The sequence below is a fragment of the Lissotriton helveticus genome, chromosome 1_1 (assembly GCF_964261635.1).
Source record: "Lissotriton helveticus chromosome 1_1, aLisHel1.1, whole genome shotgun sequence".
NCBI lineage: Eukaryota > Metazoa > Chordata > Amphibia > Caudata > Salamandridae > Lissotriton > Lissotriton helveticus.
The window spans coordinates 177,114,278-177,136,963 of NC_136057.1; positions in this window are offsets into that span (position 1 = coordinate 177,114,278).

Sequence of the window (22,686 nt, forward strand, 5' to 3'; positions counted from 1 at the left end):
ATAAGATAATCATGGGATCCTCAATGAATTATCCGGTGGTTAAATGTTCTCATATCATTGACCTTGTGAAGCTAGCCCCTGGCTTCAACCAGATGTAACCTTATGAAAGGAGCAGGCGTAATTTGATCAGATCTTCTAAATATGGGCTCTCCTATTCAATAAGACACATATCAGTCAACCAATTCTGCGAGACAGCCAAAAGTCTTCATAAAAAAATGGTTCCAGCCTTTTGTAAACTTGTTGCACCAGAATAACCCCAGAGGTAAGCACCATATGTTGCCACATATAAGCATTTACTCATTATGGGCCCGATTCACAGAATGAACTTAAGACTCAATCCTAAACTTACTACTATTTTGGTATTCACAGAATAAACTTACTACTTTTGGTATTCACAGAAGTTAGGATTTTGTCTTAAGTCTGTCTTAAGTCTGTCTTAAGTTTGTCTTAAGACAAACTTAAGACAAAATCCTAACGTCTGTGAATACCAAAAGTAGTAAGTTCATTCTGTGAATGCCAAAAGTAGTAAGTGCATTCTGTGAATACCAAAATAGTAGTAAGTTTAGGATTGAGTCTTAAGTTCGTTCTGTGAATCGGGCCCTAAGTAATCATCTCCCTCACAAGTTTCACACCAAGGGCCAGATTTACAAAGATGTCACGTAACACACCATAGCATTCAAACTTACTGTGCTGCGTTGCAAGCCAGGGAAGAAGGAGGAAAGTACCATATCTACAGAGACAAGTCACGCTCCTCCCCTATTCCTAGCGCCAGCGCACAATCAGACTGCTGAGCACCACACACACACCTGTGCATCATAGTATTGAGGTGTCTGTGTGAGTAGTAACATAGGACTGAAAGGGTAAATGTAAAACTGTTCCTACAATGTTTGTGTGCACACATGCAAAGTCAGAAAAGAAAGGAGAAACAGAGTATTTCTACTCTAAATGCCTACTTCAAAGTGTCGTTATTTTTTGGCACAAAACACTGTCTACTATTGTCAGTAGACAGTTTGGCTTGAAAAGGCATTCATGGTTGCAGGGGTTGCATGGGTGGTCAACAGAGTAACACAAAGCAGCACTTTGCACTACTTTGTCTACTTTGCACTACTTTGTCTTACTTTTAGGCAAAGTTCCATGTAATTCCAACAGAAAACACATTTTGCACAGGTTTGCGTCACTTTTGTCACACAAACCCAGCTCAAAAGGTTTGTAAATCAGGCCCCAATATTAGTGGCAAATCTAAAAACATCCTTTATTGCTCTGTCAAATTGTTGCCGTCCAATGGTGCATATATGCCTTTAACTTAACAATAAGTCCCAAGAAATCCTTGGATCGAACACATCCCTCACTGGGGGCCCGATTCACAGAACTAACTTAAGACAAAATCCTAAACTAACTACCATTTCGTATTCACAGAAGGCACTTACTCATTTTGGTATTCACAGAAGACACGTACTCATTTCGGTATTCACAGAAGTTAGGGTTCCTAACTTTAGGACTCCTAAATGCCTTCTGTGAATACCGAAAGTCTTAAAATTAGGATTTTTCTCAATTTAGTTGTTTCTCGCCCATAACCCAGGACCAGTTTCTGGAACTACTGATAATAGTAAAATCCGGTTCCCCCTCGGACAGCTGCCCCCCCTACATCCTGAAAGAGTGTTTCTCCATCCACTCGGTCCCTGCCCTTACACTCTTGAATGACTCCCTGACTTCCGGCATAGTTCCTTTAGCGTTTAAAGAAGCCACGGTCATCCCGCTCCTGAAAAAACCCGGGGCTGACCCAGCTTGTAAGGCTAACTACCGGCCCATTTCCTTATTGCCCTATTTGGCAAAAGTCCTGGAGGCCCATGTGGCTAAATGCCTCTCTAACTTCCTTGAGGAGTCTTGCTGCTTTGACCCTCACCAGGCTGGATTTCGGCCGGCACATTCAACTGAGGCAGTAGTAACCACAGTCCTGGACACGCTGCGGGACTCTGCTGATAGACGTTGCCCTCAGGCTCTGGTGCTCCTGGACCTGTCATCTTGATCGATCGTGTTGGACAGGCCCGCATACGGGACACGGCGGCCTGCTGGCTGAGGTCCTTTTTGGAGAATCGCACTCAAGCAGTACGCCTAGGAGACCTAGCTGGTGCCAAACAGTCCATTACATGTGGAGTGCCACAGGGCTCCTCCCTGTCACCCAGGTGAGGGTTTTCAATTATGCAGATGATTTACAGTTACTCTTGACTATCGACAATACTGAAAACTCCATCTTGCACTTCCAGTCGACCATGAGGTTCATCAAATCCTGGATGGACCAAAACCAGCTGAAACTGAACCCAGGAAAAACCGAGTTGGTCCTTACTGGGGACAGCGCCAAGCACTGGGGCCCCCACTATTGGCCATTGGAGTTAGGGCAAGCCTCGTCACCATCGGCTAAAACACTTGGGGCTAAAACACTTGGGGTCACCGTGGACTGCGATCTCTCATTAAAAGCACAAGTGGGCCAGGTGGTCTCCAAATGCTTTTTTCAGTTAAAAAAAATTTGAAAGGTCCGGCGTCTACTCACTTCGGAGGCAATCACCCAGGTCGTGATCGCCACTGTTCTGTCCCATCTGGACTACGCGAACTCCATTTATCTAGGTCTCCCCAACTACCTATCTAAACGTCTCCAGATGGTACAGAACTATGCCGCGAGGTTGATTTTTAATCAACCGAGGTGGCATGCAGCCACTCCCCTACTCATGAAACTGCACTGGCTTCCTGTCACCCAACGCTGTGCCTTTAAAACAGGATGTATGATCTTTAAATCCTTGTACTGCAAAAGCCCCAAATTCATTGACCAACTAATCACCAGGTACGTACCATCTCGCAACCTCCGCTCACTCCACCAGGGCCTCCTCCAGACGCTCCCTTTCAAACTTAAGCGTTCTGGAGGAGGCCCTGGTGGAGTGAGCGGAGGTTGCGAGATGGTGACTCGCTCCTCCTGACGGTCCGAGTGGTCGCTCCCAGTGTCCCTGAAAGACACCTGGTATCGTAGCGCTGCTGTGCTCAGTGTGTGTAGATTAAGCTGCTCTGCATCTCGCCTGCTTATTTACCGCTTTGCCTCATTAGCGCTGACATTATTTCACTGTGCTTGCTGGATTTTGACTTTGTTTGCACGTTTATCAAGAGCGCTCCGCCCTGCTCCCCCCTCCGCCTCCATTTTGTTTGTTGTTGTGCCCCTCGTGTGCCCGACCCGCCTCCCAGCTGAGACGCCCTCCCACTAGCTTAAAATAGCGCTCCTCACCCTCTAGACGCTGTGACTCGCTCCTCCTGACGGTCCGAGTGGTCGCTCCCAGTGTCCCTGAAAGACACCTGGTATCGTAGCGCTGCTGTGCTCAGTGTGTGTAGATTAAGCTGCTCTGCATCTCGCCTGCTTATTTACCGCTTTGCCTCATTAGCGCTGACATTATTTCACTGTGCTTGCTGGATTTTGACTTTGTTTGCACGTTTATCAAGAGCGCTCCGCCCTGCTCCCCCCTCCGCCTCCATTTTGTTTGTTGTTGTGCCCCTCGTGTGCCCGACCCGCCTCCCAGCTGAGATGCCCTCGCCCCTCCCCCTCCACCATCCGTATATGACAGTTGCTCCCGCGCGCAGCGTCCACGCGCAGCGACCGCGCCCATTCCGCGCCGAAGGTGCGCCAAAGGTAAGCCCGTCTACGCCCGTCCGCGCCTGGACCGCGCCCAGCGCCAGACCCCCTGCCCCTCGCGCTGCCCAGCCCTCCCGCATTACCTACGATGCCGCTTCCCTCCTAGCCCTTAACCCCGGTCGCGCCCCCAACTGCGTCCAAGCTGCTCCTGGACACACCCATGGACCTTTCTCCTGTTACTCCTGCAAATTCATCAGCACCGTCAACATCTCCGCTACGACCACTCCACAGATTCCCAACCCCAATCACCTACAATGCATCCTTCTCAACACCCGATCAGTCCACAGGCACGCCATTGACCTATGGAATCTACTAGACACCATTTCCCCTGACATCGCCTTCCTTACGGAAACATGGATGAATGCTTCCTCCGCACCAGACATCACCATTGCCATCCCTGAAGACTACAAGATCACTCGCAAAGACCGCACCGACCACACAGGAGGAGGAATCGCTATCGTCCATAAGAAATCAATCCGCATCTCAACCAGCTCTGACGCCAACCTCGCCAACTCCGAACACCTTCACTTCCAGATCCACACCGACCCCAAAACCACACTCAGAGGCACCCTCCTCTACAGACCACCAGGACCCCGCGCTAAATTCAGTGAGGACCTCACGGACTTCATCACTCCACAAGCACTCCCCTCCAAAGAATACATCCTTCTGGGAGACCTCAACTTTCACCTGGAGAAGATCAACGACCGCAACACCGCCACCCTCGTGGACAACCTCGCCAACCTCGGACTTAAACAACTGGTCACTTCCCCCACCCACATCGAAGGTCACACACTCGACCCCATATTCACCTCCAGCAACAATGTCTCCTTCAGCCACACTACGAATCTCCTCTGGACCGACCACAGCTGCGTTCACTTCACCTACAACAAGCCAAAACCTACCAACCACCTCCAACCAACTCTGCAAAGAAACTGGAACAAAATCACCGCGGACCAAATCTCCGCATCACTCCTTCGAAACTCCCCAGCCCTCTCTTCTAACGCCAACGAAGCCGCCGCCAACCTCACCCTATGGTTATCCAACACCGCCGACACCTTAGCACCTCTGAAAAAACGTCAAAGCAAACCTGGCATCAAAAAAACCTCATGGTTCAACGATGATCTCAAGAAGTCCAAGAAACTCTGCCGCTCCCTTGAGAAGGCCTGGAAAAAAGACCCAACCACTAGCACCAAGGACGCCTTCAAAAGCGCCACCCGCACTCACCACCAACTGATCCGAAAAGCCAAGAAAACAGCATTCAAGGATCGACTTGACAACAACTCACACAACAGCAAGGAACTTTTCAACATCGTCAAGGAATTTTCCAATCCCTCGGCCAACTCCAACGACATCACCCCCTCTCAAACCCTCTGCGACTCCCTAGCCTCATTTTTCCACAACAAGATCGCAGACATCCACAACAGCTTTGACAACCAACCCGGAAACCAACCCACCCTACCATCTGCTGATCATCTTCCCCCCTTGAACACCCTTAACGACTGGAACCCAATCTCCACTGAGGACACCATCCGACTGATGAACTCCATCCACTCAGGATCCCCCACAGACCCATGCCCTCACCACATCTTCAACAAAGCAGACTCCGTCATAGCACCGCACCTCCGAGACGTCATCAACTGCTCCTTCAACTCCGCCACCTTCCCGGAAAGCTGGAAACACGCTGAACTCACCGCCCTTCTGAAAAAACCAACAGCGGACCCCACCGAACTCAAAAATTACCGCCCCATCTCGCTTCTTCCATTCCCGGCCAAAGTCATCGAGAAAGCTGTCAACAACCAGCTCGCCGCCTTCCTCGAAGCCAACAAATCCCTCGACCCCTCACAATCTGGATTCCGAGCAAAACACAGCACTGAGACCGCACTCATCGCAGCAACAGACGACATTCGAACTCTACTGGACAATGGAGACACAGTCGCCCTCATCCTCCTCGACCTCTCTGCAGCTTTCGACACAGTCTGCCACAGCACCCTTCTACAACGCCTCAATAACATCGGAATCCAAGGAAAAGCTCTTGAATGGATCACCTCGTTCCTCACCGGAAGAACCCAAAGAGTCCGCCTACCACCATTCAAGTCCGAGGCCTCTGAAGTCATCTGCGGCGTTCCACAAGGATCCTCACTCAGCCCCACCCTCTTCAACGTATACATGAGCCCCCTCGCGGCCATCGCACGCCAACACAACCTCAACATCATCTCTTACGCGGACGACACTCAACTGATCCTTTCTCTCACCAACGACCCCAGCACCGCCAAAACTAACCTACACGAAGGAATGAAAGAAGTTGCCGAGTGGATGAAACAAAGCCGTCTCAAACTGAACTCAGACAAAACTGAAGTCCTCATCTTAGGTACATCCCCCTCTGCATGGGACGACTCCTGGTGGCCGGAAGCCCTCGGAAAAGCACCCATCCCGACAGACCACGCACGGAACCTAGGCGTCATCCTGGATTCTTCACTCTCAATGAACAGACAAGTCAGCGCCGTATCCTCTTCATGCTTCAACATTCTTCGCATGCTCAGAAAAACATTTCGCTGGATCCCCTCCGACACAAGGAAAACAGTCACCCACGCTCTGGTCACGAGCCGACTGGACTACGGAAACACCCTCTACGCAGGTACTACCGCAAAACTCCAGAAGAAACTCCAACGAATCCAAAACGCCTCAGCCAGGCTCATATTAGACATCCCACGCAACGAACACATCTCTGGGCACCTCAAAGACCTCAACTGGCTACCCGTCAATAAGAGGATCACTTTCCGACTGCTTACCCACGCACACAAATCACTCTACGACATCGGACCAGATTGCCTCAACTCACGACTGTCCTTCTACACCCCCTCCCGCCAACTACGCTCTTCCAGCCAAGCGCTCGCCACTGTACCTCGCATCAACAAGACCACCATGGGAGGCAGATCCTTCTCGTACCTAGCTGCCAAAACATGGAACTCACTCCCCGCTTACCTTCGCCTCACCCAGAACCACCTAGCATTCAGGAAACAACTTAAAACGTGGATATTTGACAAGTAATCCTCCTCCCCTCCTAAGCGCCTTGAAACCCTCTGGGTATGTAGTGCGCTATACAAATTTCCTGACTTGACTTGACTTGGAGGCCGTAGGTTTGCAACACTTGCCCCCTGCTTGTGGAACACCTTCCCTCTTGAGATCCGGACCTGCCAAGACCTCCTCTCATTTCGGAAAGCCTTGAAGACCTGGCTCTACAGACAAGCATTTCAATAACTTCCCACCCCTCATCCACGTTTATGTTACTGTTGATCTCAGCGCCAAGAAACTAATCGGTGATAGTGCGCTTAACAAATGCCTTATTAACATAACATAACATAACATAACATATAGGCAGAAGTTCAGGGCCTGTAAAAATCTGGAGTCAAACACTTGGGTGGAATATGTGTTCTATCTGCAGATGGGTGGGTGAAGGGTAGCCAGGTAAATGATTTCCAGGGGCTCTACAAATTGGTTGCATGGTAGCACTTATCAGATAATTGTTTTCCAGAGCTACGCCTCCATTTGATTGACAGTAAGCTGACTGACCCCAGGAAGCTTGCTGTGGAGGCGGACTGCTGGGTTAGTACCCTGGTCTAAAAAGATTGTATGGGAGACTCTGCCAAAGGTAGGCAGGGTCCCCAGCAGAAGAGTCGGGGTAAACAGAAGGAGTTCCAAAAAGGGCACCAATCTAATTCCCAAGGGAACCAAGTGAAAGGTTCCTTGCCCCCCAGTGAGAAGAAACCATGAGCCCTAGGAGGTAAGCCTGCCCAGAAGGGACCCCAGGCCTGTTATGGTCAGGTGGACCACTTCATAGGGGATACTAAGTGTTCCACGAAAGCCACCACTGCACCCAGAGGTGCTCCGCCCCATGAGTTGGCTAGTGTAGCCTTGGGGGATGAGTTGGGTTCCCAGGAGCTGTGGGGGTCGGCAGAGACAACCCTGGTCTCTTTAGGAGACAGTGAGATGGTCCCAAGAGCTCATCTGCCTGATAACACTATAAAATACAGGCCCTGGGTGACTATCAATAGCCATACTGTGGATGCTCTGAGACTAAGACACTGGAGCCAGTGTGACAGCTGTCAGTTGTCGGATAGTGTCTTAAGAGCAGGTGGTCCCCAACACATTCTACCCAGTAGATTCAACTGACAACTCTGAGTGCCTCTGCAAAGTGGCATTGGTTCCCTTTGAGGGGGGGGGGGGACTCCGCTACCTTGAGAGTAGCTGTGAGGCCAGCCATGCCTGTTGACTGTCAGCTGGGAAACTATTTGGAGAGCTCTCCTTGGGAAAAGATGAATTGTAAGTCACATTTGAAGAAGGCTCTGCCTGAGTGAGGGTGTGTGACCACTCGGTGTATGGCAGCCGATCAGGGCATTCAAGAGGACTTAGAGCCTGGAACAGTGGCGCAGGTGCCTGCCAGAAAGAAAAGAGACAGGTGCCATTGTAAACCAGCCCCCAAAGTTCCCTTTGCCCAGGAGGAGGCAAACCTTGAGGGGGAGGCCTTGGAGCCTACAGGGGAACATGTGGCCGAATTGGGGGACCTGCCTGAGCTAATCCATTGGCAGCAGGAAGGGGGCCCCCTCCAGGGAGGAATTCTGCCAGGAGCATCAGAAATGCCCTTCTCTTGTTGGTTTGTGGCAGCAGGCTGCAAATCAGGCAAGAGGCAATCAGTCTGGATCACATTGGATTTACTGGGTGAATAGTCTCCAGTATAGTAAGCCTAAGGTTACTAAGCCTGGTCCAGCCCATGTGCTGGTGGTACCCCAGCGTTTCAAAGCCTTTCTACTGGGGCTGGCTCACAATGTGCCTCTGGCAGGGCATTTGGAGCAAGACAAGACCTTTGAAAGGCTTGTTCCCACTTTTACTGGCCCCAAATGCGTAAGAACTCTGACAACCATTGTAGGTCATTCCAGTATTGCCAGGCAAGTGGTAAGAGTGGGAGGGAGTGCAAGGTTCCTCTCCAACCTTTCCCCGTAGTCAGCAACCCCTTTGAGAGGGTGGGTATTGACATTGTGGGGCCTCTGGATCCCAAGACAGCTATGGGCAACAGGTTCATACTAGTCTTGGTGGACCATGCCACATGGTGCCCGGAAGCCTTCCCTCTCCGGACGGTGACGGCCCCCATGGTGGGTCGTGCATTGATGGAGATTTTCTCCTGTGTGGAGTTCCCCAGAGAGGTGGTGTCTGACCGGGGTACCATCTTAATGACCCAAGTATATGAAGTCCCTGTGGCAGGAGTGCAGTGTTACCTACAAGTTCACCACTCCTTAACACCCCCAAGATAATGGGCTGGTTGAGAGATTCATCTGGATCCTGAAGGGCATGATTATGGGTCTTGGTGGACCCATGAGGTGGGACGACCTCTTACCATGCCAGTTGTTTGCTTACAGGGAGGTACCGCAGAAGTCCTTGGGGTTCAGTCCCTTTGAGTTCCTGTATAGCCATCATGTAAGAGGACCTCTAAGTCTGGTCAAAGATGGCTGGGAGAAATCTCCCATTAAACCGCTGTAGGATGTTTATAGTTACATGCTGGCCTTCAGTAACTAGACTAAGCGCTTCAAGCAACTCGCTCAGGCGAATCTGAAAGCCAGCCAGGAAGAGATGAAAGAGTGGCATGATCTGAATGCCACTCTGATCAAGTGTCAGCCTGGCCAGAAAGTTTGGGTCATGGCCCCAGTGGAGCCTTGTGGGCTCCAGGATAAGTGGACTGGACCATTTGAGGTGGTGGACAGCAAGAGTAAAGTAGCCTATCTGGTGTACTTGCAATCTCCAAGGAACCCTTTGTAGGCTCTGCATGTGAACCGCCATGGAGAGGTCCGAAGTGGGCATTCTCCAAGCAACAGATACTGGAATGGAGGAGGAGACGGAGCCTCTTTCTGACCTCCTGTCTGCTAAGAAACATGATGGGTCAGTGGGCGGTGTAACCCTCTCCCCCGTCCTGACCCCTGAACAGCAGAGTGATTGCTGCCAACTGTTGGGACAGTTTGCTGCTCTGTTCTCCTTGACCCCTGGTGTCACTCAGTGGTGTGTCGAAGATGTTGACACTGGGGATAGTCCTCCTGCAAAGCACAAAATTCACACAGAGTGACTGACAGGGTCAAGGCTTGCATCAAGGAGGAGTCTGCAAGATGTTAGCGCTAGGGTTAATTGAGCCCTCAAACGGCCCTAGGGCCAGCCCAGTGGTCTTGGTCCAGAAGGCTGCCGCACCCGGTGCCACGCCAGAACTCTGGTTCTGTTTGGACTACCGAGGGCTCCATTCAGTCACCAGGACTAATACACACCCCATCCCCAGAACTGATGAGCTCATGGATCGGTTGGGAGCTGCCCAGTACCTCAGTATGTTTGACTTAACCCCTGGGTACTTGCAGATTGCCTTAACTGATGGGGCAAAGGAGAGGTTAGTATTTTCAATGCCAGAGGGGTACTACCAATTCCGGGTGATGGCCTTTGGGTTGAAGAATGCCCCTGCCAACTTTCAGAGGTTGGTCAACCAGGTCTTGGCTGGGCTGGATGATTTCAGTGCCGCCTACCTGGATGACATTGCAGTGTTTAGTGCCATTTGGGAGGAACATCTGTACCACCTCTGGGAGGTGTTGAATGCTCTGCATAGGGCAGGCCTCACAATCAAGGCAAGCAAGTGCCATATCGGGCAAGGTTCAGTGCAGTACTTAGGACACCAGGTAGGAAGCTGCCAGGTGGTGCCCCTACAGCCTAAGATTGACACCATTCTGGCTTGGGAAGTGGAACCCCGCCAGGACCCAGATAGAGGTGAGAGACTGTTTTAGGACTCACCGAATATTATAGGAGATTCGTCAAGGGTTATGACTCCATTGTCACCCCCTTGACAGAGTTGCCTTCAAGGAAGCAGCCCAGGAAGGCGACCTGGACTGACGCCGGCCCAAAAGCTTTTGATGCCCTGAAATCTGCCATGTGCTCAAGGCACCCAACTTCTCAGAGGAATTCCTGGTGCAGACAGATGCTTCAGAGCATGGTATGGGGGGGTGCTCTCACAGCTAAATGAGGAGGGCCTAAAATAACCTGTGGCCTTCATTAGTAGGAGGTTACTTCCACGGAAACAGAGGTGGAGTGCGATTGAGCATGAGGCTTTTGCTGTGGTCTGAGCACTGAAGAAGATGAGGCCGTACTGCTTTGGGGCTCACATCTGGGTTCACACAGATCACAGGCCCATCAGATGGTTGATGGAGATGAGGGGTGAGAATCCAAAGTTGTTGAGGAGATCCATTCCTTACAGGGGATGGACATCACGGTGGAACACTGCCCTGGTACAGAGCAGGCCAATGCTGATGGTCTGTCCAGATTTTTCCGCCTTAGTGAAGAGAACTCCGAAGAGAGTGGATAGTTCTTCCCACATTTCAGCTGGAGGTGACACATGCTATACTTGGCATCGTTGGTGTGGGATTTCCCTGTATTTTTTGCCTTTGCTCCTGTGTTTTTGCTGTGTGTTGGACTTTGTTTTGTTGGTCTAGATACTTTGGGTACTTTGCCAAAGTGCAAGTGTTCCCTTTGTAAACTTTTGCTACAGATTGGTGTATCCATAATTGGTTTATTTAATTTATTAGCAATTCTCTAGTACAGTGCACTATGTGTGCCCAGGGCCTGTAAATCAACTGCTGCTAGTGGGCCTGCCGCACTGATTGTGCCACCCACATAGGCAGCCTGTAAATGTAACTCAGGCCTGCCATTGCAGAGCCTGTGTGCAGTCTGATACTGCCATGTTGACCTGTCAAGTGTACCCCTAAACTCCCCTTTTCCTACATATTAGTCACTCCTAAGGAAGGCCCAAGGTACCCCTGTGGGCAGGGTGTAGTGTATGTAAAAGGCAGGACATGCCCTGATGTTTGTGGCATGTCCTGATAATGAAATACTGCCACAAATGTGTTTTTCACTATTGTATGTCTATCTGTCCCCATAGGATAGAATGGAGAGTTTGCTTATAACATCTTAGAAGCATAACTGCCCTTGGGAACAAGATGGGAAAATAACGTTTGATATGCCTGAACTAAGAATACTTAGATGCATCTTTCAGAGAGGGTGATTTTTACATTCTGGGTTTGAAAATACCACTTTTGGAAAGTAGGTATTTTCTTGCTTAGGTTGTGTATTGACTGTATGGTTGGAGTGACAGGGGCTGGGGATGAGCATTCTGTTCAGATAGCCCCTTGGGGGGTTGAGGTGTGTCCTGCCTTTCCTGGGTGAGTCAGGGCTGGACGGAATAGACCTAGGCTGCATTTAGAGTAGGGGGAGGAGATTCCTTTCACACCTAAATGGGTCTGGTCTGCCAAGGACAATGCTGTCTTCACCTCCTGCCAGGAAGCTGCAACAGAGAAGACAGACCTGGTTTTTACTGGGCACAGGGCTTCTCTGCCACCAGAGAACAAAGGATTTTGCTGTATAAATATTGGGGCCCGGACCCCAGAACTTTAGACTTCAAGTGGAACCTCTGCCAAGGAGAAGAAACTGGAGGAGGTGCACTGCCCCTTTGCTGTGTGCTGTCTGGGTTTGGCCTGCAGTAGCAGTTTCTGCCAAGGAGACGAGCTGTGTATGTATCCTGCTTAAGAAGTGCCTCCAAGGGCTTGGAAGTGGAGCTTTCCCCCTGTTCAAGTGGTGTGAGGAACAGCAAAGACCTCCCCATCCTTCTGGGCACTGTCTCTGGTACCGCTGGTTTCACAGAAGACAAAGGTAACTGACTCTGTCACTAAGTCCTTCACAGGATTCTGTGTCCTGAAGGCTCATCAGAAGGCACCGCCGCACTTTGTACTGCGTCCTTGGTCTCCCCGACGCCGTCTTGATGATTGTCACCAAGCCGTTGCTCGCACCGCATCCGGTGGGCACCGCATTCCACACCGCAATGGCTTCACCCTGCCTGGACATCACCAACACCATCACTGCCCGACCGGTACATCGACCGGCTCCGTCACCTGCTCTGCAACCAGCCAGCAACGCATCGAGCACCGCCTCACCCTGCACCGTAAACCTTGGGTTCATCAACACCGAGCCGCTGCCTGCACCGAATCGTGAGGGCACCACACCCTGCACCACTTCCATTGGTTTGCAACACAACCGCGATGGTTGTCCCTGACCAGCTCGTACCATTGTGTCGGCCGCAACGAGTAAAGGTACTGTTTTCGAGCCGGTCTTCGCTTTAACTGACCCCACACCGACATGGTCAGTGGCAATTGTGAGACTCTGTCGTTTTCAGCATCGAGGTAGCCCCTGATGGAGATTTTTAAGCTATTTCTGTGATTTAAAGATTATCTTGCAAAGTAACTATTTTTACAGTATTGTAAAGCTATTTCTGCAATTTAACCCCTTGCATGCTCACGGCGGCCCCCAAGCCATGATCAGTGTACGATCCGCCGAATCCCCCCCACTTTTTAAACTGTGGGGGGGATTCTGCTATTTTTACAGTATTGCATATTTTAGTAGACCAGACCGGCAGTGGAGCTTGCAGAGAACTTCAGGAATAAGCAACTCATTCTTCCACATAAGCAGAATAGGCTATTAAAACTGCACCCATACATGCTTTGATAAAGCAACTTTACATGCTCAAACGCATGTAACCAATTCACAAAAGTGAACTATGAAAATCAAAAATAGGCAAGGCGAGAGGTGATGATTTTGGGGTCCCCCCTAACCTAGGGAGAGAAGCAAGCAGATGCCTTGAACACAAAGAGCACATCAACGATTCAGTGGTGGTCCCATCCTCTTACGACCACCTGAAGCACATTACGGGCAAAAATACAATCCCAACCAAAGGCCTTGCAAAGCATTATGGGACGAGATTAGCAGTGGGCAGTGAATATTATAGTATTCAATATCAAAATAAGTTAAAATAGATTTTTTGCATAAATGCATACACATACATTTAAGTAGTGGAAAGTGGCAGATTTAAAAAAAAAGATTGAGAGAATGGATTTTCCCCAATCTCTTCTATTCAAGCAAAGGCACATTCAGGCGGGCGACATCCTGAATTGGTAAAAAAGACTATGAGGTCAGGGATTCACGTCATCCATCCTGGTATGCATTTTTTAAGAGTGCTTGGTTTGCAGAAGTACAAACCCAGGGACAGATTCACAAGAAAGTGCCGCAGCGCCGCAACGCAGGCCCTTTGGTTGCGCCACACTGCAGCACTTTCAAAGCACAGCAATGCTAAATATTTAACAATAATATGTTGCATACCTGTGCTCTCCCCTGCGCTGGCGCACAAACAGCTGCCATGCGCCAGCACAGGCACCCTTGCACAATGGTGCAAGGATGCCTACGTCATGGGGAGATTGTTTTTGTGCTGGAAAGGGACCCTTCCTTAACAAAAATAAATCACTACAGGCATTTACCTCTTTCAATGCATGCTGTAGGAGCAACGAGGAGAAATGTTTTTATTTCTCCTAGTTTTTTTCCTCTTTCAATGCGTGCTGTAGAATGCAGCATGCAGCCCTACATTACAGCCCTTTTGAGACTTGCCAGTGCTGTGCCACTAAACACACCACAGTCCTGTTAACCCCTGCAATGCTCATGACGAGCTCAACTCGTCATGAGGTATACCTCTCATGTGCTCATGACGAGCTGAGCTCGTCATGACCACACCCATTTCCATTATGACCCAGCACAGCAGAGGATCTTCTCAAGCACCCAAGGTGTTAAGTAGTGCGTCCACAGTCACGAAAGTAAATTAACCCTCAATCAACCCTGCTATGAGACAGCAACCCGAATAAGGACCTAGGGACTGATGTACCAAAGGGTCTTATCCATTCGTGTCTATGAGGAAATATGTTGATGCACAAGGCTGCTTACACATAAGGCTACTCATTTGCCTGCATAGCACCCAAAACATGGAGTGACCTCCCTCCACACATCAGAGCCTCCACCTCACTTTTTGAGTTCCGCAAGAGGATGAAGACCTGGAGCTTCGAGTAACAATACGGGGACTACACGCCTGCACACCTGCTCAAGCGCCTGGATACCCTCATGGGTGAAGAGTGTGCTACACAGGACCCCTTTGGAACCAAGAATGACCCATGATACAAAGCTTTTATAACAAGTGTGCAAGGAAACAGTTTAATGATAAATGGCCCCCTTAACTGAGCAAGCGGCTACCCATTCCAGGTGTCGGATTTACATAACTTTGGGGCATATCATCAAGCCCCAGCGATAATTATCGCTAAGCGCACTTAGCGCTAGGATAATAATCGCCGGGTAGCGTGGATTTTTATCACTGAGATAGCGTGCTATTAGCAACGCTTATCTCAGAAGTGATCAAAATCCTCGCGCTAACTGCCAAATGAGAGATTATCACTGGAAAACCAACGATAATCTCTCAAAGTTTGGCGTTAGCTTGATGATAGGGGCTCACAAACTTAGCCATGATATCCACCTTCCATAGGATATCATGGCTAAGTCAGGAAAATACCAGGTGTAAAAAAGCAGCGCTAACCGCAGTTAGCGCTGCTTTTTTTTATCACTAACAGGGTTATCGATAACCTTGATTATAGGAGAAATGTCGCTTAACAATATTTCTCCTATTATTTTTCTCTGGAATGCCCCCTTTGCATCTCATTAGAGATGCAAAGGGAAGCGTAGAGAAAAAGGGTGCTAACATGCGAATTTGCGTGTTACCACCCTGTTGCTGATAGGGAGATCAATAGTTTTAACTTTCGCAAATGTGACACCTATAGCATTTGTAATGCAATATGTGTTGTATTGATATTACAAATAACAATGTCTTTTCATTTTTTTAAATAATGAATACTTAAATAAAAGTTATTGTAATTTATATAGGCAATAGCTTAAACTTTTGTAAATAACTTTTGTGAAGATTATGTTCTGTGTATTTTATTGTGACGAAAATCCAAGAACAGAAGTGAAATATTAACATCGTTTTGTGACAATTGTAATAAAGCTTGAAACATTGAGAGAACATAGTTGTTGTTGAATAGTTGCACTGATTGATGCTGTGGTAGTGCTAAGTGATGTTGTGGTGGCGACGAGTGATGCTGTGGCGTTCAGGGATGCTGTGGTAGTGCATAGTGATGTTGTGGTGCCCCTGAGGGATGCTGTAGTGGTGCTGAATGATGCTGTGGTGATGCGATAAATAGATAGAGTGAGTGCGATAGATAGATAGAGTGAGGGCGGTAGATAGATAGAGTGAGGGTGATAGATAGATAGAGTGAGGGCGACATGATGGATGGGGTCCCCCCTAACCTAGGGAGAGAAGCAAGCAGATGCCTTGAACACAAAGAGCACATCAACGATTCAGTGGTGGTCCCATCCTCTTACGACCACCTGAAGCACATTACGGGCAAAAATACAATCCCAACCAAAGGCCTTGCAAAGCATTATGGGACGAGATTAGCAGTGGGCAGTGAATATTATAGTATTCAATATCAAAATAAGTTAAAATAGATTTTTTGCATAAATGCATACACATACATTTAAGTAGTGGAAAGTGGCAGATTTAAAAAAAAAGATTGAGAGAATGGATTTTCCCCAATCTCTTCTATTCAAGCAAAGGCACATTCAGGCGGGCGACATCCTGAATTGGTAAAAAAGACTATGAGGTCAGGGATTCACGTCATCCATCCTGGTATGCATTTTTTAAGAGTGCTTGGTTTGCAGAAGTACAAACCCAGGGACAGATTCACAAGAAAGTGCCGCAGCGCCGCAACGCAGGCCCTTTGGTTGCGCCACACTGCAGCACTTTCAAAGCACAGCAATGCTAAATATTTAACAATAATATGTTGCATACCTGTGCTCTCCCCTGCGCTGGCGCACAAACAGCTGCCATGCGCCAGCACAGGCACCCTTGCACAATGGTGCAAGGATGCCTACGTCATGGGGAGATTGTTTTTGTGCTGGAAAGGGACCCTTCCTTAACAAAAATAAATCACTACAGGCATTTACCTCTTTCAATGCATGCTGTAGGAGCAACGAGGAGAAATGTTTTTATTTCTCCTAGTTTTTTTCCTCTTTCAATGCGTGCTGTAGAATGCAGCATGCAGCCCTACATTACAGCCCTTTTGAGACTTGCCAGTGCTGTGCCACTAAACACACCACAGTCCTGTTAACCCCTGCAATGCTCATGACGAGCTCAACTCGTCATGAGGTATACCTCTCATGTGCTCATGACGAGCTGAGCTCGTCATGACCACACCCATTTCCATTATGACCCAGCACAGCAGAGGATCTTCTCAAGCACCCAAGGTGTTAAGTAGTGCGTCCACAGTCACGAAAGTAAATTAACCCTCAATCAACCCTGCTATGAGACAGCAACCCGAATAAGGACCTAGGGACTGATGTACCAAAGGGTCTTATCCATTCGTGTCTATGAGGAAATATGTTGATGCACAAGGCTGCTTACACATAAGGCTACTCATTTGCCTGCATAGCACCCAAAACATGGAGTGACCTCCCTCCACACATCAGAGCCTCCACCTCACTTTTTGAGTTCCGCAAGAGGATGAAGACCTGGAGCTTCGAGTAACAATACGGGGACTACACGCCTGCACACCTGCTCAAGCGCCTGGATACCCTCATGGGTGAAGAGTGTGCTACACAGGACCCCTTTGGAACCAAGAATGACCCATGATACAAAGCTTTTATAACAAGTGTGCAAGGAAACAGTTTAATGATAAATGGCCCCCTTAACTGAGCAAGCGGCTACCCATTCCAGGTGTCGGATTTACATAACTTTGGGGCATATCATCAAGCCCCAGCGATAATTATCGCTAAGCGCACTTAGCGCTAGGATAATAATCGCCGGGTAGCGTGGATTTTTATCACTGAGATAGCGTGCTATTAGCAACGCTTATCTCAGAAGTGATCAAAATCCTCGCGCTAACTGCCAAATGAGAGATTATCACTGGAAAACCAACGATAATCTCTCAAAGTTTGGCGTTAGCTTGATGATAGGGGCTCACAAACTTAGCCATGATATCCACCTTCCATAGGATATCATGGCTAAGTCAGGAAAATACCAGGTGTAAAAAAGCAGCGCTAACCGCAGTTAGCGCTGCTTTTTTTTATCACTAACAGGGTTATCGATAACCTTGATTATAGGAGAAATGTCGCTTAACAATATTTCTCCTATTATTTTTCTCTGGAATGCCCCCTTTGCATCTCATTAGAGATGCAAAGGGAAGCGTAGAGCAAAAGGGTGCTAACATGCGAATTTGCGTGTTACCACCCTGTTGCTGATAGGGAGATCAATAGTTTTAACTTTCGCAAATGTGACACCTATAGCATTTGTAATGCAATATGTGTTGTATTGATATTACAAATAACAATGTCTTTTCATTTTTTTAAATAATGAATACTTAAATAAAAGTTATTGTAATTTATATAGGCAATAGCTTAAACTTTTGTAAATAACTTTTGTGAAGATTATGTTCTGTGTATTTTATTGTGACGAAAATCCAAGAACAGAAGTGAAATATTAACATCGTTTTGTGACAATTGTAATAAAGCTTGAAACATTGAGAGAACATAGTTGTTGTTGAATAGTTGCACTGATTGATGCTGTGGTAGTGCTAAGTGATGTTGTGGTGGCGACGAGTGATGCTGTGGCGTTCAGGGATGCTGTGGTAGCGCATAGTGATGTTGTGGTGCCCCTGAGGGATGCTGTAGTGGTGCTGAATGATGCTGTGGTGATGCGATAAATAGATAGAGTGAGTGCGATAGATAGATAGAGTGATGGCGGTAGATAGATAGAGTGAGGGTGATAGATAGATAGAGTGAGGGCGACAGATAGATAGAGTGAGGGCGATAGATAGAGTGAGGGCGATAGATTTGAGTAGATAAATTCCAACTTTTTCTATGGGAATAGGATCATGAAAAGGAGGGGTGGTTGTTCTACAATGTACACTGTTTACATAGGAATTGTTGGCCTGCTTTATTTAATTGTTATTTCAGGGACGTTGCTTTAACAAAGATGCCAAGGCTTTTATAAGTAGATGCATTTCACTTTCTGCATTTGTTTTGGAGCATTTCAGAGTGGTTATTTCAACTTGGAACACAGGTGTCGAAAGCAATGTTCTGGGGTTGAAAGGTTCGACGTGTGTCATGATTAAGCGGTAAGTGAGAGAGGGAAAGAAGCAAGGTGGATTAACAACTCACAGTCTAAGAATGGCTCAGTGCAAGATGTAATCCTTGGAAAAGGGCAAAAAACAGTCACACACAGTGAAGTTAGCCAATTGTTGATGAGGTCTGACCTGACCCACTGCAACATGTCCCATGCTATAATAGGCAGAAGAGACATCTACCTGAAACAACAACAGACCAGTGGATGAAGAGCGCTGGACAAAAGTATATGAAATATAATAAGAAAGTATATTCTGTATATAATTTAAGTTAAATGAAAAGGTCTTGACCTATAAAAAATATTGCAGTCATATTTTAAGAAAGGTCAGGTGCTGGGCAAAGATGTTCATATGCTGGGTGCAGTGAGCCACACAAACACACTTAGGCCAGGGTACCACTGCAACTGAAGTAATTGTAATTTCATTTATATAGCGCTTACTACCCCTGACGACGGGTCAAAGCGTTTTTCGGCAAGTAGAATGCTACTCCGGAACACAAAGAGGATTAGTGGTGAATCAGTATAGGGAGATATGAAATACATTTAAGTGGTGGAAATGTGAATCTGTTAGTTGGATTGAAAAGGACAGGGGAGGGATAGAAGAGAGAAGGTCTTGAAAGTGTTATTTTTTATCACAGCAGTAAAAGATGTTTTGAGTTGAGCAATAGGGATGTGGGGGGGGGTGTACCATGTTAGGCAAAATCACTGTACACTTTCAGAGAGCCTAGACACACCATCAGAGAGAAAAGTATTCAGAAATGAACTGAAACTGCAAAATCTATATAATTTTTTTTATAAAAAGACACACTTGAAAAGTCAGTCAATACCAGCGCCATCTCTGCACTGTCCCCACCCTCATCCCCTGACAGCAGGCCAAGATAGCCATCAGGAGCGAGATCAGAGAGGAGAGGTCATCATCCTCACAGAGCTAAGGGGCATATTACCAAGGGGGGCAATAGACAATTATCGCCGATTTAGCGGCCGTTTTCGGCCGCTAAGCGGCGATAATTCTATCGCCCCATTAGCAAGCTGTCGCTAACTGATGTTAGCGACAGCTTTTAGGCGATAGCGAGCGGTTTGGGGCCCGCTTTGCATGTCAGCGATGTGGGCGTACCCAACCCATTAGCGACTGAAAGCAGTCGATAACGTCGCTATCGCCTATTAACAAGGCAGGCGTAGCATTGTAAGCGCGAATATCTCCAAAAACGAACGCCTGCTCAGACCAGTTCTTAGCCATGTTATCCAATGGGAGGTGGATAACATGGCTAAGAACATTTTGTCGCTAATGCGTGAATATCGCTGTATTCTCAGTGATATTCACGCTATCGCCGGAAAATTTATCGCTTTGGAGATAAACCTTGCTAATAGCAAGTTATCTCAGCGATAATTTCCGGCGATGCTTAGCGATAAAAAATTTGTCGCTAAGCCTAGTTAGCGATAAATATCGCTAATAGTTGGTAATATGCCCCTGACTTTCTAAAAGAAAACAAAGGTTGAGATTCTTATCCCGAATAACGCCTCTAACCTGAAAGGAATGTCTGACAACAGAGTGCGTGGCTTAATTCAGAACAGGGGGCTCGATTCACAGAACTAACTTAAGACAAAATCCTAAACCTACTACTTTTGGTATTCACAGAAGTTAGGATTTTGTCTTAAGTTTGTCTTTAGACAGACTTAAGACAGACTCAAGTTAGGATTTTGTCTTAAGTCTGTCTTAAGACAAACTTAAGTCAAAATCCTAACTTCTGTGAATACCAAAAGTAATAAGTTTAGGATTTTGTCTTAAGTTAGTTCTGTGAATCGGGCTCAGGGCCCCGGGAAGGGAGGAGGGCTGTTTCACAAGCCTGATGAGATAAAGGAATAACATCTTTCCTCGGTTATCAAAGTGTGTTTCGTTAAGTACTGGTACTGTGAGAAGACACATGGATGCCATGCAGGACGTTTTAATACAGTACTGATAGTTCCTGTTAGACTTCTAGTCCTATAAAGAAGAGCAATGTGAATCAAGCAAGACAAGGTCTGTGTGCGAAGGATGGCGGCGAAATACATCTATTTGTTGATGTAAGCCACGGCAGGGGGTGTCTTTGTCCTGCTACCGCGAATTAATGACTATTAAAAAAATAAAACAAAATACTTCACTGGTGTAGGTTTCATTTTTTTTAGACGATACTGCAAGTCAAAGCAAATAATGCCATAAAACGAATTAAATGTAAAAAAAATAAGCAATGTGGTATTGTAATAAAAGAAAGGGCGGTCATTTTAGTGAGAAGCAGGCTGCCTCCTATTGGGCCCGATTCACAGAACTAACTTAAGACAAAATCCTAAACTTACTACTTTTGGTATTCACAGAAGTTAGGATTTTGTCTTAAGACAGACTTAAGACAGACTTAAGACAGACTTAAGTTAGAATTCTGTCTTAAGCCTGTCTTAAGTCTGTCTTAAGTCTGTTTTAAGACAAAATCCTAACTTCTGTGAATACCAAAAGTAGTAAGTTTAGGAATTTGTCTTAAGTTAGTTCTGTGAATCGGGCCCCTAGTGTCTGTGGTCAGAAATCCTTCTCTCAGCCTCTCCCTCTTCCCCGGGAGCCAGGGAGCCCACCCATGCAGCTTCGCATGAGGCAGCTGGGTGCCAAGGGCAGGACAGCGGGCACAACGTGCAGGTCTCGAGGTTTACGCGGCAGTGGAGGGAAAGTATTCTGTGGAAACAATTTCGCAGTTATCAGTCTCGGGGTGAGAGCGTACAAGAGTAGGAACAAGGTGCTGCGTGGCTTTCCCTTCACTGTGAAGTAAAGATTAGCAGCTGGAAGCGAGGCTTACAGGAGGAACTGCACACAAGACCTCTTCACCCATGTGATTTTAGAGTTTATCTGTTTGTATCTCTTCCTTCAGTAACTTTTAACTTGTACATGTGCAATTTTTTCCTGTTTTTATCTCTTCCTTGAGTGACTTTGCACCTTGTACATTTGCACTTCTTTTCTGTTTGTATCTCTTATGTAACTCATGTAATCCAAAGTCCTTATGTAACGCAACTGGTTCTTTTGTAAAGCGCTCTGACACCTTCGGGTAATGTTTGCGCTATATAAAATCGCATTAAATAAATAAAATAAATAAATAAATGAGGGTTAGTCTGTGTTAGCGATGGCAGACAACGAGCACTATCTCTAAAAGACACTTCACTGTGAGGCGACTCGAGCTGCCTTTGATTCCGGTCACGCGCACACGTGTGATTACATTTACAAGCTCTGAGCAGGATGCGCGCACAACATTCAAGCATGGCCAAGACTTCAGGAGTGTGTTTTGGAGGGGGTGGGGGTCGCTCTGAAATTGGACCTAAGCAGAAAACAAGGCATGGAGGGAGAAGGGAGAAGAGGGGGGCCACGCCCCCAACCGCAACCGGAGCTTACATTTACACGTCAGTCAGGGAGGGGTAAACAACAGATGGCACACTGCAGGCAATAAAGTGCCAGGAAGCAGAGGAACACTGTAGTTAGGCACCGCTGCCTCTGGACTACAAGGAAGTTACCACAGGAGCAACAGCCAACAGAAAGCAAGATACAGCAGCAATGCCAGATTTAAACCTATCACAAGGGGCAAGAGAACATACACAAACTTGAAGCCAAAATAGAGATTACTTAAGTCTAGCTGAGACAGCGCATGCATGCGCTGCCAAACACGAGACCTAAAAAAGTGCGAGTGTCTCGCGCTGAAAGTAATAAAAAAAAGTTTGACAAGGAAAGGAGGAGGCAGCAGAGGGAGGGGAGAGAGGAGGGGTCCTGCACCTGTTTCCGTTGTGGGAGTGAGCAGAAACTGTAGGAAGGTGGAATCTAACTATATGGTTACCCCCACTTTTTTCCTCGTGTTTTGCTGGTTTTCGACTTAGTTGGACTGGGACTCTGCTATTCAGG